A 17,679-nucleotide genomic window follows, 5' to 3' on the forward strand; every position below is an offset into this window, starting at 1 on the left:
GATCAGCCCATTGCCTCAAACTGGGAAAAGTTCTTGGAGTAATTGTGAAATTCAGGCCAGACAATGCCCTGGTGATTTTCCAAAGGCTCCTTGACTGGAAACCTAGATCTAACAGCCCAGCAGAGTTTTGGGCTGAAAATTGCTAACTCTCCTTCATTCCACTGAGATCAATCTGTCAGTGTGATGGGGCACAGTTTGAAGTGAGACCAGGGGCTACTTATCCCAGTGCCACGATGACTACTTTACCTCAGATTCATATGAGATCTCTGTCTCTTTTTCTGCTAGCCACACTACACTGTGGCCTCTAGATACTCTCTTTGTCCCACCAACTCCCCTCACTTGTTACGAACTCAAATTCCTGTTCCCATTATCCTGTATTTGCCAAACACTTGGGTAGTTTTGGGTCAGAATTTAGGTAACCCTTTTGCAGACAGAGGTGCGGTTTTCTATCCAAATACCTCAATATATTTAGACTTCCTCATGAACTGGACTTGTGGAGACAGGTCCTCTGAGATGTTCTCTGGTGTCCTCATCCTTCCATCTCAGGTCTCAGGTTTCCTCCTCTTTGGGGTCCCCTATATAGGAAGATCAGGTCCTTCTTATACAGTCCAATCCTCAGAGGTAGCTCAGTGGAGATAATTTTTTATTCCCCCACCATGCTCCTTTATCCCTCCATCTGCCTGGACACCAACTCAAGTGGTTGCCAGGACTGGTGCCCTCCCTCCAAACTCTAGCTGAAAACACCTTATTTAAGGCTCTTGTCATGAAGACTCACTGTCAAAATAATAGGATATCCAGGTTAAGAGGCATGGTAGAACTGTTTCTCATTTTGTAAGGGGCAAAGTGATGGTATATATCTGAATAGGCAAAGGCCAAGTTCTAGCATGCCACCAATAAATGTGACTAAACATTCCCTGCACATGCTATTCTGACAAATACATATGCCAGGTTTTGGTATGAAAGACAGAGTGAGCATGCGTAACACATGCTACTTCTACTTGCACCTTCCTCCTTTTCTGGTGGAATTCAGGACATTTCTTGATGCCACAGGCAGTGAGAGATGGAAAACAAAGCATCTACTGAAGACACTCTCTTGGGGTTCACCCTCTGACACTGGGACTCATTTGATCCTCAGAGTGTAAGGAATAAATGCTTGATCTTTTCTGTGCTGTACCCTGTCTCAGTTACAAGCTAGATGAAGGAGAAATCTGGCCTTTGAGGGAAATATATCATCTTCCAACTAGATCTCTTCTATCATAAAGCAGAGAAAGGTCTAGGGGTTCCTTATATCCAGGATTCCTTTGAATAGTGAGACAATCCCGAACACCATAAAGCCTGTCAGACTGAATCAACTATTCTACTGGGACCACAATGGCCTCTTTGTAATCTGCCTATTCCACATCTGTACTCCAAATCTCTATCTCTATCTCCACCAGAACCTAATGCCAATCTACTGCCTCTTTGGCTAGTGCCTAGAGGCCAAGGGTCTTTTGGAGCCTTTTACTTAGCAAGACCTTAGGCAGATTAAAGGGGATATGGGGTTCTTCACAGATGATCAAGATTGTTACATAGATCCCTTCCAGAACCTAGCATTGGAGTCTGAGTTAACCTGGAAAGATGTGATGCTGTTCTTCAGTCAAACTCTAATGAGGTTGGGGTGGGCATTGTGGTGTGTCATGGGTAAATTCACTGCCTGACCTGCCATGTCCTGTCTGCTCTGCTTCCCATCCAGATCCCTGCTAATGATCTGGGCAGAACAGCACAAGAAGGCCCAAGTGTTTGAGTCCCTGACAACCATGTGGGAGGCCTGGATGAAACTGGCTTCAGACTGCCAGTGTTGGCCACTGAGGGAGAAAACCAGCAGGTAGATGATCCCTCTTTCTGTGTCTCTTCCTCTCTTTCTAAACTCTGGCTTTCAGCCAAATTAATTAATTTAAAAGACACTCTAATGTGGTTGTAAGCATTTAGAGCCATATAGTCAGCTGAGGAATTCAGGGATAAATTGTGCGTGGTCAAATTTACTATCCAAAATTTTATTATCCTAATGCCAAAATTGCAATCCCTGATCAAGTGATGTATATTCCCTGTGGTCAACAGGCAGTTCTGCAGGATGACCGTAAGTAGGGTCCTAGTGACTCTTTGGATGATTGGAGAAGGAGGCATGTCATCAGCTGTGCTGCAGTGAATTTCAAGAAATCTAGGTCAATGCCCCTCATTTACTCAACACTATACCTGATATATCAATGGCCACACAAAAATACACCCACCTTCTTATAATATTTGAGGGAGACTTTAAAGACCTATACCTACTAGGTACTGTCTCTGTAGTAGGACAGTTGATTTTAAACCCACGTGCCCCAAACATTATGGAAAAAAACTCAAGTGTGGCAGTGAGACCCAAAAGCACCCTGGACAATTCTCTGAAAAAAATGGCCACCATGATTTGTAACAGAGATCAGGAGGGCACTCAACAGCAGGAGCAAACAGATAAGAAGAAGGGTGCATTTTGGGGTGATGTCTCAGCTCCAGCAAGAACCCCTGGGTACATCCCAAGTGTTTTTGATGCACAGAAAATGGACGCTTCACCAAGGATTATCAAACCCCTCCCGCCCCCAGGGCTATGGCCTATTTACAGAGGTGATAATTGGAAATTTAACTGCTCCAGAAGCCAAGAGCTTCAGGGACAGGCATTTCCAGTAGACTTCCCACATGATTGAAGGGTTCATGAGACTGAAGAGCTCCAGTGTTTCCTTTGCAGGGTCAAGATCAGTACCCAGGGGCCCCATGTGGTTCTCATAGTGAAGGGAAACAGATTTCCTATTGTGTGGGCCAGCCGCACCAGTCAAACAGAACCTAAGGGAGGGAGAGGGACTGAAAAGAGGGACAAGAGATCGCAGAGAATGGAGCCAAGACAACAAGGCTAGTTTATTCCAATGTCTCGGTGGTAGTTATACATAACCAGCACAAAGAAGCACAAAAAAGCACAAAACATAACAGCATATGTAAGCCACTTTTCGGGGCCTCCAGTGGCACAGATAATTTTAACAGAGCGTTCTTGATTATCATCCTCCTTCAGGATGGGAATATGTGACTTTCTTATCCCAGGAATTCCACAAGCCAAGATTGGCCTTAGCTTGTCCAAAGGCTGCCTGCATCCTATAAGTTTCCTTTTGGACACGAAAGCAATATTTTTTGTTCTTAATCCTAGCTTTGGACCCCTCTCCTTGCATATAGTGCCTCTAAAGTTATTTCAGTAACCCCTACCTCAGTTTAGGTTTTTCACCCAACCTTTGAACTGTGTCTGGAATGAGCTAATATTTACTCAGTCCTTTATGATTATCTCAGATAGTACAGCACCTTTAATAATCAGAAAGCTCCTGGGTCAGATGAAGGCCACCTTATTATAGGATGAGACAACTTCAGGCTTCCCTCTAAACTGAGATAGTTATCAATCTCAAAGTTTGGAACGTCCAGAGAAAAATTGGTTGGGCTATAACTGCCCAGTTTTGCAGGATGATCTTAAAGACCTATCTTTTTTCTTCATTAGAGAAATTATCCATTAAAGCCCATGACTCAGAAGGACTAAGAGCCATAGAGTACAAAATCTCCAGGTGCAGGTACTTATAAAGCCTTACACTAGTCCCTCTAACACTATGGTTCTAGGGGTCCAAAAGCCAACTAGAGAATGGAGACCAGTACAGAATCTCTGGCTAATTAATGAAGCAGTGGTGCCCATCCATCCTGTGGTTTCTGATCCTATATAATCCCAGAAAGGATGGCCTAGCTCACTGTTTTATGATTAAAGGATGCCTTCATTTGCATTCTCCCTTCACCCTGATTCCAAAGTTCTATTTGCCTTTGAGGACCCCTTCAGCCAATCCTCAAAACTGATTTGGACATTGTCATCCCAGGGTTTCAGGAACAGTCCATACTTATTTTTGTAGGTCTTGTCCAAAAATCTGTATCTGTAACAGTTCAATTAACCCTCAAGAAATGTTCTACAACATGCAGATGGCATTCTCCTGTACACTCAAACCAAGGAAGACTCCAAGAGCACACCATGTACGTCTCCAAGTTTTAGCCAAAAGAGATTATGAAGTCTCAAAATGCAGTCTCGAGATGCCTGGACTTGACTATTTCTGAAGGAAAGTAGGTAGTGGGAGAAGATAGATTTAAGCTCTAGACAAATGCTCCCATCCTAAGACTCTCAAGCCGCTTATAGGCTTCCTGGGTCTTACAGGGTCTTCTCATCTCTAGATCCCTGGATATGGGGGGATGGCTTATCCCTTGTATCAACTGATAAAGGACATCCAGGTAGCCAGCACCCATACTCTGGTATGGAGCTCAGAACCCCAATAAAGTCTTCACTGAACTTAAATAGGTCCTACCTAAGGCCCCTGCCCTATACCTCCTCATGGATTAACCTTTACTCTCTAAGAAACAGAAAGAAAATGGATCGTATTGGGAGTAGTACCTTAAATGAAAGAACCAAGTTAACAGCCTATAGGGTGTCTTAGCAAGGATATTGACTTTGTGGCCAAGGGATAGACAGCTTGCCTCTGGGTAGTGGCTGTAATCACTCTCCTGGTCCCTGAAGTCACCAAATTTACTTTGGGGCCAGATTTAGTAGTATAAATAATGCAAAATGTGACCATATTGCTGGCCTCCAAAAGGAAGCCTTTGGTTGAGATGACCACCTCTTAAAATATCAAGCATTCTTAGTGGAGAGCCCAGCAGCTCAAATCAAGCTATGCTCATCTCTTAACACTGCCACCTTCTTCCCAGAGTGGATGAAAAGTCTCAGGCATGACTATGAAGAGGTAGTCCTGCAGACATATGCAACCAGAGAAGAACTTAGGGAGACCCCTTGAAAAATCCAGGATATGAGCTCCTTTATGGAATGTGGACATCACCAGGCTTGCTAGGCAATGGTTACTTTCACAGAAGCTATTAAGAGTCCCTGTGGCCCCCAGGGTAAGTGCTCAGCTGACTGAACTGATAGACTTAAATGGAACCCTTGAACCAAGCAAGGACCAGAGAGTCAATATATACACTGGCTCAGTATCTTTACTTGGGCCTCCATGCTCATGCAGCTATTTGAAAGGAGAAGCATTTCCTCATTGGTGGTGGGACTCCTATTATGTCCTCCTGTAGAGTTATGTATTCCATACATGCCAGATGATCATTCCCCCTGGAGTATGATGATTCTTGTCACCATCCACTTGGACTGAGGCATTGGTAGTGGTTATTTCCAATATACCAACACCTGGACCAGCTGCATGGGCACATAAGGAAATTAATCATTGGCTTGTGTATTGGAAAGGACAGCTAACACCACTGCTACTTTCCCTAACATGTCTCAGTGAGGAGCCGAGCCAAATTTGGGAAGGAGTCTTACAAAGCCATGCAGCCATCAGTTACACATTACTAAAAAAACAAAATGGATGTAGGCAATTGCCAGAATTGTGTTGTTTTAATTTAACTGATAAACATAATTCAAAGGGAAGTTGACAAATTACATGAAGAAATGAATTAAATACCTGTTGATGGAAATTTCTTTGAAAACTGGAGAAATTTAGTTAAAAATCGGAAGTGGCCACCTTGGCTATTGTTCTTCCTAAGACTAACATGTGCAATCCTTTTAATACTCTCCATAGGACCATCCAGCCTAAACTGCCTGGCATGCTTTGTGTAACACAGAGTTAAACAATTAGAAGCCATCAAACTCCTCATGGTACTCCAGACAATGTCCCCAGGAAATCTGCATTGTATTAGGGAGCCTTTGATTGACCTCCCAGAGGAATGCTCTTCTGCTGACCCCTTATTGTGTCCCTTTCTAGCAGGAAGCAGCTAGAGTGGTTGTCACTCCCATATCCCTAATTAACAGCAGTTAGGTCCAGTTATTTGGGGGATGTGGGGATGAGGAGTTAAAAAAGGTGCAGAGTCCCTTTAGGAGTGGAACAATGTGCAAGTCTCCTCCCAGAAGCTGCCTGTAGCAACATTAAGCTTTCCACCACAGGAAGGCTAAACACGGTAACCAATTCTCACAACTCTGATGTATTTTCTCCTTGTCTCTGATTGGTTGTTATCCCAGCCTCTGATTGAAGTCTAATAACCCTCCAGTTTGCTGGGGATGCCAGGAAACAGGAAACCTACGGCGAAACTGCCCAAATGCTAAAAGATGGGGCAAGCCCAGAACGCTGTGTCCTAGATATAAAAAAGGCTTTCATTTGGGCAAAAGATTGCAAGACCAAACCTTTAAACTTCCAGTGGGGCGCCCTCAGCTCAGCAAGTAAGAGGGAGTCCCACCACCATTAACTGGTCAATGCCTATCTTCAATCTGAGGCAGAAATTGACCCTATATTTAAATAACATTGCCTTTGTGGGTTTAATTGATATGGGAGCAGATGTTACTGTCTTAAAAGCTAGGGGTGCAAGAAAAATACAACTTTGGAAGACAGCACCTGGACCTGACCTCCAAGGTGTTGGAGGATTTTAAAATTGGCTGATCAGGTCATCAGACCCGTAACTTGGTGAGATGACAATGGAGATACAGGAACCATCTTTCCACTAATTGCTGAGGTTTCCATGACCTTATGGGGGAGAGATGTGCTCTCACAAATGCAAGCAGTCCTTACTACGGGTCACAAATCTCCACAAGCCAACAGCTTTAACGGAGAGCCTACAAGTAAGATTCACCTCAAATTCTAGTGCCACTGCTCACCTCATACAAAAGCCAAGCCCAACCCCCATTGAATGAGAAAAAACAGGAAACATTGGGTAGAGCAGTGGCCAATCATACAACCCAAACTTAGCATCCTTAAAGAATTAGTACAAGAACAATTGGAAAATGGACACATAGAACCCTCCACTAACCCTCATAACACACCTTCTGCTAACCAAAGGTCGCGGATATGTTTGTGTCTTTCCAGAGAATGTGGAACAGCCCATTTGGGTACCAGCTAGAAACATCAAACCTGAAACTGACAGCCAGCCAGAACCAGCTGAACAAGACCAAGACTCCGCCTTGTTACCAGACGCACCTGCCCTATCATCCTACCCTGGGAAACTGCCCAAAGCCATATCTGTTACTGTTGTGTACCCCACTAGCTCTGGTCAGCCACTCAAATGGCCCACAGCCTGTGTGTGGTCACGCCATTCCTGATAACCATTATTCCTCATTCCTACCCCTATCTGAGCAAGCAATCCTGTGGTCTCTCGATTTGAGCACTGGTTAGTCAATGATGGGTAAGATCCCCTGGGGGACAACCTAAGACAGGCACAGCTGTGTATGGAGACCCCATGGAAACGGGGTCAACAATGGTATGGCCAAGAATCCTGCCTTCTGTTGCTCAAAAATAAACAAAAAGGGGGAAATGTGGTGGAATGAGAAGGCCATGCCAAGGTGGCCACTGGCAAGTGTTAGTTACTCAGTAATGGCTTTGAAACCCACCTGGCAATGGAGCCTGCCTGGCAACAGGCTGTGATTGGTTGGGGCATAGACCGCCCCTTGACCAGATTGGCTGGTTTTGGCTATGTAAGATGTTCCAACTGTAATAAACGAGTCTGCGGGCTACTCGCCTCAAGCCTGCTTTCACCCGACTCCCGGGGTCTGTGTGGTGACTGCGTGCCTCTTGCCCCCACCATGCTGCCCCTCTCAGAAACCAATCCACTTCAACATTGTTGAGAAATCAATGGCAACAGAGAACCCAAGATCACTTTCATCATCTTGTAACAAAATTAGTGAGGCAGTCCAAGTCTGCAGAGATCAGATGCCGGCAAGCCCTTATAAGGAAAATGGGAGCTGAACAGAAAGGAGACAGGGCACAAACTTAGCTCCAAAACAATTTTATTCAATAAGAATAATAAATAAATTCACAGAGGTGGCTCTCTTACACATGGGTAAGATTTTACTCCTAGATTTTTTTTTCTATAAGCATGGTACATAGGCAAAGCCTACCTTCTCAATCCAAGCTAAAGGAGAGCAAAAAGTTTCATTAATGACTTCAAAATTAGCATGGCCCCTGCGCAAGGATGACATGCAAATTCGTGAAGCGTTCCATATTTAAAAAAAAATTGTAGACAGGTTCTATAAGGTGGTCATCATGTTTGACCTTACTTAGAAGTAGGATGTGGCTCTCTTCATGGGCATTGTCTTATTTCACAGGAAAAATGATCTCAGAACAACCCTGTGACCACAGATTTCTAGTTCATGCCACCAAAGATTAGGGATGTGACTGAACATCCCTGTGGATGACATTATAAAGTCTTCTTCTGTAATCTATCTTGAACAGAATCCAGAAGGAAGAGTAGCAAGAGAGGTAGGTAGCAGAAGCAATGTAAGGATAGGTGCAGGCCATTTAACAAAAGCTTTACACAGTGATTTTCCATCAGGGAGACCTAAGAGGGCTACCCCACCACAAATTGCATTGTTTTTTGATGTGGAAAACCAGGACAGTGGGCCAGTAGTCCCAAGTCCTGACAGGAGTCAGTCTGAAAGGCTTTCAGTTCACTACTGCAAACCCTGTGGCCTCTTCCTAAGCAGAAAAGGACCTTCACTCTGCCCAGCTACTAAAGTAATCACTGCCATCAGGGGAACAGCCTAAGGTCAGTAACATTACAGGCAGAGCTGTAAATTTCCTTTTAAAGATGCCACCTCTGGGGCCTGCGCAGTGACACACTAGATTAATCCTCCACCTGTGGCACCGGCATCCCATATGGGCATCAGTCCTAGTCCCGGCTGTTCCTCTTCTAGTCCAGCTCTCTTCTGCGGCCTGGGAAAGCAGTGGAAGATGGCCCAAGTGCTTGGGCCTCTGCACCCGCATGGGAGACCAGAAAGAAGCACCTGGCTCCTGGCTTCAGATCAGTGCAGCTCCAACTGTTGTGGTCATTTGGGGAGTGAACCAACGGGAGGAAGTCCTTTCTCTCTGTCTCTCCCTCTCACTCTCTGTAACTCTACCTGTCAAACACATAAATAAATAAATATAAATTAATGATGCCACCACCTCTAACCTCCTGTTGAGGCCAGCTATCCACTCAGGGCAGCTAGGTAATAGAAATCAACAGGGTGTCTTCCCTAAGGTGGCTCACATTTTCCCTATGGAGTCTCTTCCACTACCCCATGTGAAAAGATTGATAGGTCCAGATAGGTCTGGACCTCACAGATACCTGGCCAGGCCTTAATGCCCAGTGATTATTAGCAGGCCCCCTGCTGTCAATTTCTATTTGCCTCTCTGGGAAAACTGCCTCCTGGTGTGTGTAGTACTCTTCTTAGCTCCTCTTATAATGACTCTACCCTGTGTTTTGGACCCTGTGTATCTAATCTGCTTGTTAGATCTGTTTCTCCCAGACTTGAAGTGGTGAAATTCTAGACGGCCCAACACATGAAACCTCAAACTGAAGCAGTTGCTGTGAACTGGCACTGAGTCTCCCTGAAGACGCCACTTTTGCTACAACCCTGTCTTGACAGTGGGCTCCTTCTTTCCCCTGCTTAGCTTCAATAAGTCAGAGAAGTCCTTACCCTAACCCTTGACAGCAACCAAGGTTTCTATAAGCAGAGGGAGGAAACAAGGGAGGCCATGACTAAAAGCAGGCCAGACTAACACCATCCTACAGCTACTTTCCAGCAGGCTCACGTTAAACAAAATGGGAGCATTCTTTGTGACAACCAGGAGTACATCTGTCTTCAACTAACTGGATGGTGTGCTGCTCTATTAAACTTTACTTTACTACTTCCTTATTTGTCCTCATCATTTAGCCATCTTCTACATCATTGGCAATGTCTGCATTACCTCTTTTTATCATCATGATAAGACAGGTGGCTAGATTAGGGCCACAAGTTGGAAGCCACACCTCCCTTGCCCTATGTAATCTTATTCATGCATGTATCCCAGGATGTACTCACCTGACCTGGGACCTGGAGGGGCAGTACCATATATCTCTGCCTCTGCCTCTCTGTCTCTCTGTGTTTGTGTGTCTGTGCATGTGTTTGTGTGTGTGTTTGTGTGTGTGTATGTTTTCCTCATTTTTCAAATAACTGCATCACTTAATTGTGGTACTGTCTATGCTTAGAATACTCCTGTAAGTAAGATACAAGAGCCAAGAACAGGAATTTCTGCCCAACCTACCCCACAACTAATTGACAGAATCAGACAGCAGAAAACCCATTCCACAATGGCAATATGGTAAGTGGAATTCCATCAGTTTCTGTCAGCAATCCATGGTTTCCAAATCCTGGAAATCTCTCTTTTCCCCATAATCTCTTCTCTCAGTGTTCACAGCTTGGAAAAGTCAGCTAAAATGCAAAACTTGATGTCTTTAGTGTTTCTAATTTTGGTAGTTGTAGAGGCTAATACAGACTGTTAGCATTAACTGGATTTAGGCAGAGAAGCAGGAAAAAGATGTGGCAGTTTGTGATTGTTTGCAAATTTATAAGTGTTTCCAGTTGTTTGTTTTTAGGGATAGTTTAAATTACTGGAGAGGCTTAATTTTTTTATATTCTTTTTTTCAATTATTAAACTTTTATTTAATGAATATAAATTTCCAAAGTACAGCTTATGGGTTACAATGGCTTTCCCCCCCCTATAACATCCCTCCCACCTGCAACCCTCCCCTTTCCCGCTCCTTCTTCCCTTCCATTCACATCAAGATTCATTTTCAATTCTCTTTACATACAGAATATCAGTTTAGTATACATAAAGATTTTAACAGTTTGCCCCCATATAGCAACACAAAGTGAAAAAAATACTGTTGGAGTACTAGTTATAGCATTAAATAACAGTGTACAGCACATTAAAGACAGGGATCCTACATAATTTTTTTTTTAAATTAATTTTCTATGCCATTTCCAATTTAACACCAGGGTTTTTTTTGTCATTTCCAATTATCTTTATATACAGGAGATCGATTCAGTATATAATTAGTAAAGATCTCATCAGTTTGTACCCACCCAGAAACACAAAGTGTAAAAATACTGTTTCAGTACTAGTTATAGCATCACTGCACATTAGACAACACATTAAGGACAGATCCCACATGGGATGTAAGTACACAGTGACTTCTGTTGCTGACTTAACAATTTGACACTCCTGTTCATGGCATCAGTAATCTCCCTAGGCTCTAGTCATGAGTTGCCAGGGCTATGGAAGCCTTTAGAGTTTGCCGACTTTGATCTTATTCTGATAGGGTCATAGTCAAAGTGGAAGTTCTCTCCTCCCTTCAGAGAAAGGTACCTCCTTCTTTGATGGCCCAATTTTTCCACTGAGATCTCACCCACAGAGATCTTTCATTTAGGTCTTCTTTTTTTTCCCATGGTTCTTGGCTTTCCATGGAGAGGCTTAAATTTAAGCCTTTGGTTTTATGGGACAACTTTATGGTTTCTGACCATTCTGTCTTGGGTTCTTTCAACTTAAAGTCATATATCCTAGGGTGCTTTCATTTACTAATTGCAGGCATTATTTGGTGGGGCAAACCAGAGAGATGTGTTCTGTTGCCTAGCAATTGCAGCTAGTGGCAGGAAGGAAGGACTCCAAACATAGTGGAGGTTCGACTTCCTGCTGCAGAGGGTAGGACTTCTGCCCCAGAATAGCAGCTCCCAGTGACAACAGCTGGTTGCAAGAGGGCATCCTCTGTGGGGACTTCTATGATATGAACAACATATCTCCAGCCCCAAGAAGGGGGCCCCAATAGCTGGTTGCATGATGCTTACCTGGTTAACAGTGAGGTATATTATTTTCGTTTTTCATTTTAGCTTTATGCTGGTCCTCTTTCAGGTTTCTCCCATGGATTACTGAGAACACAACTGTGGGTGACCTAAGGTTATGGAAATTAGCCCTGGAAATTTATTTTATTATTTTATTTTTAATATTTATTTGAAAGAGTTACAGAGAGAGAGAGAGAGAGAGAGAGAGAGAGAGAGAGAGAGGTCTTACATCCAGAGGTTCACTCCCCAATTGTCTGCAACTGCCAAAGCTGTGCTGATCCAAAGCCAGGAACCAAGAGTTTTTTCTGGATCTCAGATGTGATTGCGGGGTCTCCAGGACTTGACCATTTTCTACTGCTTTCCCAAGCCATAGCAGAGGGCTGGATCAGAAGTGGAGCAGCTGGGCCTTGAACTGGTGCCCACATGGGATGCCAGCAGTAACCCACTGCACCACAGCATCAGCCCCTATTTTATTTTTTAATTTTAGCTTTATTCTGGTTCTCTGGGGCCTCCTAGGATTATGTATCATAGGTCTGTTGGTTTACTCTGGGGACTTCTAGGATTGTCTCCTAGGCCAAGGGGTTTTCTCAACAGTTATTTTAACTTGTTATTTTAGCTTTACATTAGTTGTCAGAAATAAGGAGTCCCTGGTGTGCTGAGTAAGACAATGTAACCCATTTTTGGTACAAAAATAAAGTCTCACAGAAATAAAGTAAGGCATGAGAATTATACCTAATGCAGTGGGTCCAAGTCACATGCTTAAACATCATTAGGCTTGGGGAGAGCCTTGTCCACTTTTGTTTCCTCAGGTCCTACCAAGAGGCTGCTCAGCTGCATAGTTCTTCAGGCACTCCTGCGAACTCACTTCTAAGGCTATAAGTGTTTACGCATAATACAGACAGGGTTTGTTTAAAGGGAGAGATTGCTCCAACAAGGAAAGCAGTCCATACAGCAGACTCGTTCAATGGCAGTTGCTGTTAAGTAGCACCCAGTGGCCTCAGAATCAGTCCATAAGGAAATCCCATCTGGCTGAAAATGCAACAAATGAGCATTTCAGGTGTGAAAGGCCAGGACACTAGTGTGAAGAGTGTCCCTGCACTGAAGGACCACTATGGCCCAACTCCAGTGGAAAGAAGTGGCCATCGAAGAGAAATGTCTCCTCTGAAGGAAGTAGACAACTGACACTTTGTGCATGCCTTGTCTAAAGTCTGATGGGGTTTGTGGATTGAAGAGACTTCCACAGCCTAGGCATCTCACCTTAAGAGACTCACGTGATTACTGATGTCATACAGGAGTGTTGATTTGTACAATGACAACAAGAGTCATTGTGGGCCGGTGCTGTGGCTCATTTGGATAATCCTCTGCCTGTGGTGCTGGTACCCCAGGTTCTAGTCTCAGTTGGGACACTGGGTTCTAGTCCCAGTTGCTCCTCTTCCAGTCCAGCTCTCTGCTGTGGCTCGGGAAGGCAGTGGAGGATGGCTTGAGTGCTTGGGCCCTGCACCCTCATGGGAGACCAGGAGGAAGCACCTGGCTACTGGCTTCGGATCGGCTCAGTGCCAGCCGTAGCGGCCATTTGAGGAGTGAACCAACGGGAGGAAGACCTTTCTCTCTGTCTCTCTCTCTCACTGTCTAACTCTGCCTGTCAAAAAAAAGAGTCCTTGTATACCAACATTCCATGCAGTACCTCTGTCCTAAACAAATTTTCTTTTTAGAGTTAATGGTAAATCTTATTCTCAAAGATTTACTTTCTTTCAGTGTCTTAAATAGAGAATACTCTTGTCTCTCATTTGCTGACATACAAAACAATTCCACATTCCATGCAAACTATTTGTTGTACAACATGTATTTTCCATGTATGGTTTTGAAGATCTCTTACATGTGTATTCCGAACATGTTTACACCAACAGAAGCATATCTTTGCATTCTGTTTCCACAAACTTTTTGAAATATCCTGATATCTCCTGGCCTATACATGCTGCAGGCTCAATATGGGGACCTTCTTTTAGAAAAATAGTACATTGCAGTCCCTAAACTAGGGGGCCAGTTTCTCCCCTGGCCTTGAATCACATGGTGCCCCCAAGGCTGAGTTTTCTGTCCATTCTGGGGCTTACCTGTGTGCAAAGTCATGTGTCTTTCTGCAGTAAGGTCCAATCTGTGTCCAAGGGTATCTCTCAGGTGAGACTGAACATGCAAGAAATCCTAGCATGCAAGAAATCTGTCCATTGTATCCATTAGATGGAGATGCAGGGTTTCTGAGCTCATGGCCAAATTTAATATTTAGTCGGCAGTCCAGCAGGAGGGGCTTTCCTAACCAGGGGTCTTAGTTAGGGAACCTTAGACTAAAATTAAGCCAAACTAATGCTATCCCACAGCTCCTTGTCAGCATATACAAACTACAGCACTTTCCCAGCATGCACACACTAAACAGAACTAGTTGGAAACTCCTTGTATCAAATACTTATCAACAATTACAAGATATAGGTTTTGGTGACAACATCTAGGTTTAGATCAAAATAAGGGAGAAAGGCCTCCATTAAAACTCTCCTAGGCTTTCACAGAGGCTAAAGTATAACCACTATTTGTGTTCTTTGGAGATAAATGTTAAGGACCTACAAAGACTATGAGACTGCAGTGGCTTGGAGTCTCTAATACAGCTCTTCCAATTGTACTGTGTGGAGCTTCCTTTTTCCTCACTTAAATAAAACTTCACTTCTTCTAGTCTCACCATGGGTCTAGCTTCATAAATTGTCACCAACATCAAGACATGAACACAGGCTTATCATACCAGTCTTCCTGCAAAATTACTGGGGGCTCTCCCAGGATTTCTTCTCTAAGCAGTGAGTAAAAGGCCAACAACAGCCTATTGCTCCTACTTGTTTTTCCTATCACTTCCATTTTCCTTTCCAGAATGATGCCATGGATGTATGTGGCAGGAGATAAGTGGGTGGAAGACTGACTGTCCCTAAGACTACTCCTCAGTATTATTGAAATCTCCCCAGGCAAATTCCAGACACTGTCTAGTAGGGTTACAAAGCGCTGACTTCCCCTTTACTTTCATTTCTGACTGGATGACTCTCCTTGGTAGAGAAGAGGTGAGATTCCTATGTTGCCTTCAACTACCCTCCTTGGAATTTTTCCCTATAAGTGATTCACATGGACTTTGGAAGACACTTTTTATGCTCTAGAAGCAAATGGAGAAAAGTGTCAATCTCTTTTTTTTAAGTATTATTTGATGGGCAGAGTTATAGACGATGAGAGAGAGAGAGAGAGAGAGAGAGAGAGAGAGAGAGAGAGAGAGAGAAAGGTCTTCCTCCTGTTGGTTCACTCCCCAAATGGCCACTATGGCCTGCGCTGTGCCAGTCCGAAGCCAGGAGCCAGGTGCCTCTTCCCGGTCTCCCACGTGGGTGCATGCACCCAAGCACTTGGGCCATCCTCCACTCCCCTCCAGGGCCACAGCAGAGAGCTGGACTGGAAGAGGAGCCACCAGGACTAGAACCTGGTGCCCATATGGGATGCTGGCACCACAGGCAGAGGATTAGCCAAGTGAGCCACAGCATCAGCCCCAGTGTCAATCTCTTTACTATGACTCCTTGTTTTAGAATTCTGTTTTAAATCCCTTCGTGACTACTTCCCAGCATGCACACTAACATGAATTAAGTTCTTCTCCAGAGTCTCTCATAGGGTCCTTGGTTCTATGTTTAGTGAGCAACCAGGGTCCCTCTGTTATCAGTGTTTGACTATTGCTGAGCCTTTTAATACCAGGTAGAGAAGAGATTTTTTTTCAGATGACCGTTGCCCATATCATTGTAATTTTGCCCCAGGGTTTCAGCAAAAATTTAGACCCAATAACCTCAATTGTTATTGAAATATATGGGTTAATCCATATGATGAATCTTGAAACTTTGAGATCCCTCCTGACCTGACCCCCTCATCCTTGAGGCTGGTTTAGTCAACTGTACCTCAATCGGACACTTCCAGTACCAGCTTTTGGTCCAGGGTATGAAGTCACAGTAGCTTTCTAGTATCTCAGGAATTTCTTCCTCCAGTGTGCCTCTTTACTGGCTATTGCAGGAACCTACTGGTAGTCATTACCCCTGACTCTGAGGCTTAGTAAACCTTAGGGCCCTATGGGGCCCTTCCATCACAGAATTTCCTTCTCTTTGCATTTGGACCCCACAAAGAACCCTTATCACACCCTGGTATTTCTTGAGTGGTTTGCAAGGATTCTGAGGCTGGCCCTGTAAAGAAAGGTATACAGGCTGGTGCCATGGCTCACTAGGCTAATCCTCCACCTGTGGTGCTGGTACCCCAGGGTCTAGTCCTGGTTGAGGTGCTGGATTCTGTCCTGGTTGCTCCTCTTCCAGTCCAGCTCTCTGCTGCATCCTGGGAGTGCAGTGGAGGAGGGCCCAGGTCCTTGGGCCCTGCACCCCATGGGAGACCAGGAGGAAGCACCTGGCTCCTGGCTTCGGATTGGCGCAGCACACCAGCCTCAATGCACCGGCCTTAGCTGCCACTAGGGCGTGAACCAACAGAAAAAGGAAGAACTTTCTCTCTGTCTCTCTCTCTTACTGTTAAAAAAAAGGTATGCAGAACAGAGTGGAGACAGGATATGAACTCACAACCGAAAGGGATTTATTCTCAGTGGTGGCCAATTGCCACTCTGCTCACAGACTGAATATGTGGCAGAAGACAGACTCCTCAGTGGGCTGTGCTTATAAACCTTAGATGATTAAGGGTCTGGAGTGGGGTTGGGGTGTCAATAGGCAGTATGAGCTTCTCCATACAGGTTTTTCAACATGTGCATGGGTTGTCAAACCCAGAAAAAATGCAGAGTGTGGCATGTGGAACAATATAGGATGTGAGACTGAACTAGTCTCTTGAAAGGAAGCGGGAATAGGGGGTTAATTCTGATTCCACCTACTTTTGAGCAAGGAACTAGAATGTCTGAGGCTTATGTCCTTACTCCATCAGGCCCCATGAAAACTCCAGAGGGATGTGGCAACTCACTGGGTGTGACATTTACAAGTGCAACTCATCATCGAGGTGATAAGGGCCACATTGGCTCTCGGGACTATATTCGAGACATGCACTAGTTTTTGTGAGATATCCCTTTCAGGAAACCTCAGTAGAGGTTTTCTTTATAGACTAAAGGAAACTTGGGGGAAACTCAAAGTCAGTTCTTTAATGGGGTAAGTGAATAAGACTCCAAACACATTCCCATCTCACTGGAATTCAATTTCCTTGGCAGTGAGTAGTCAAGGCATCCCAGGCACTCAGGCAAAAGGGTGGCTGAGTGTAGACCACACACTCCTACCTGACTACCTCTCCCTCACTGTGGGATCTGTGATACAATGTTCCCACAGCCCAGAGCTTGAATGATACTCTCAGGATGGCACAATACTCAGCCACAGGACACTGGGAATTCCTTTGACACCCAGACTTTGGTCAAAAGATCAACACAAGGAGACACCAGAACTGAGTCTTAAGATAACTACCTCTAGAATGCTAAAAGTCCTGTCTTAACTCAGAATTCAGTCTCTGATCTTGGGACTTCAAGATGAATCATGGGAATGCTCAAAAAATGAGACTCGGAGCCAGTGCTGTGGTGCAGTAGGTTAATCCTCAACCTGTGGCACTGGCATCCCATATGGGCACCAGTTCTAGTTCCAGCTGCTCTTCTTCCAATCCGGTTCTCTATTGTGGCCTGGGAAAGCAGTGGATGTGGCCCAAGTCCTTGGGTCCCTGCCCCTTCATAGGAGACCGGGAAGAATCACCTGGCTCCTGGCTTAAGATCAGTGCAGCTCTGGCTGCTGCGGCCATTTGGAGAGTAAACCAGTGGACAGAAAACATTTCTGTCTGTCTCTCCCTTTCACTGTAACTCTACCTCTCAAATAAAGAAGTAAAGAATCTTTTTAAAAAATGAGACTCAAGGGGCTGGCACTGGGGCACAGCAGGCTAATGCCCTGGCCTGAGGCACC

At 44.5% G+C, this 17,679-nt stretch overlaps 1 pseudogene; it reads left to right on the forward strand.

Moving 5' to 3' along the window:
- The first annotated feature begins 8,008 nt into the window (after positions 1 to 8,008).
- Positions 8,009 to 8,069, forward strand: LOC133754252 (U6 spliceosomal RNA; annotated as a pseudogene).
- Positions 8,070 to 17,679: the final 9,610 nt, after the last annotated feature.

Source organism: Lepus europaeus, chromosome Y (genome assembly GCF_033115175.1).
Source record: "Lepus europaeus isolate LE1 chromosome Y, mLepTim1.pri, whole genome shotgun sequence".
NCBI lineage: Eukaryota > Metazoa > Chordata > Mammalia > Lagomorpha > Leporidae > Lepus > Lepus europaeus.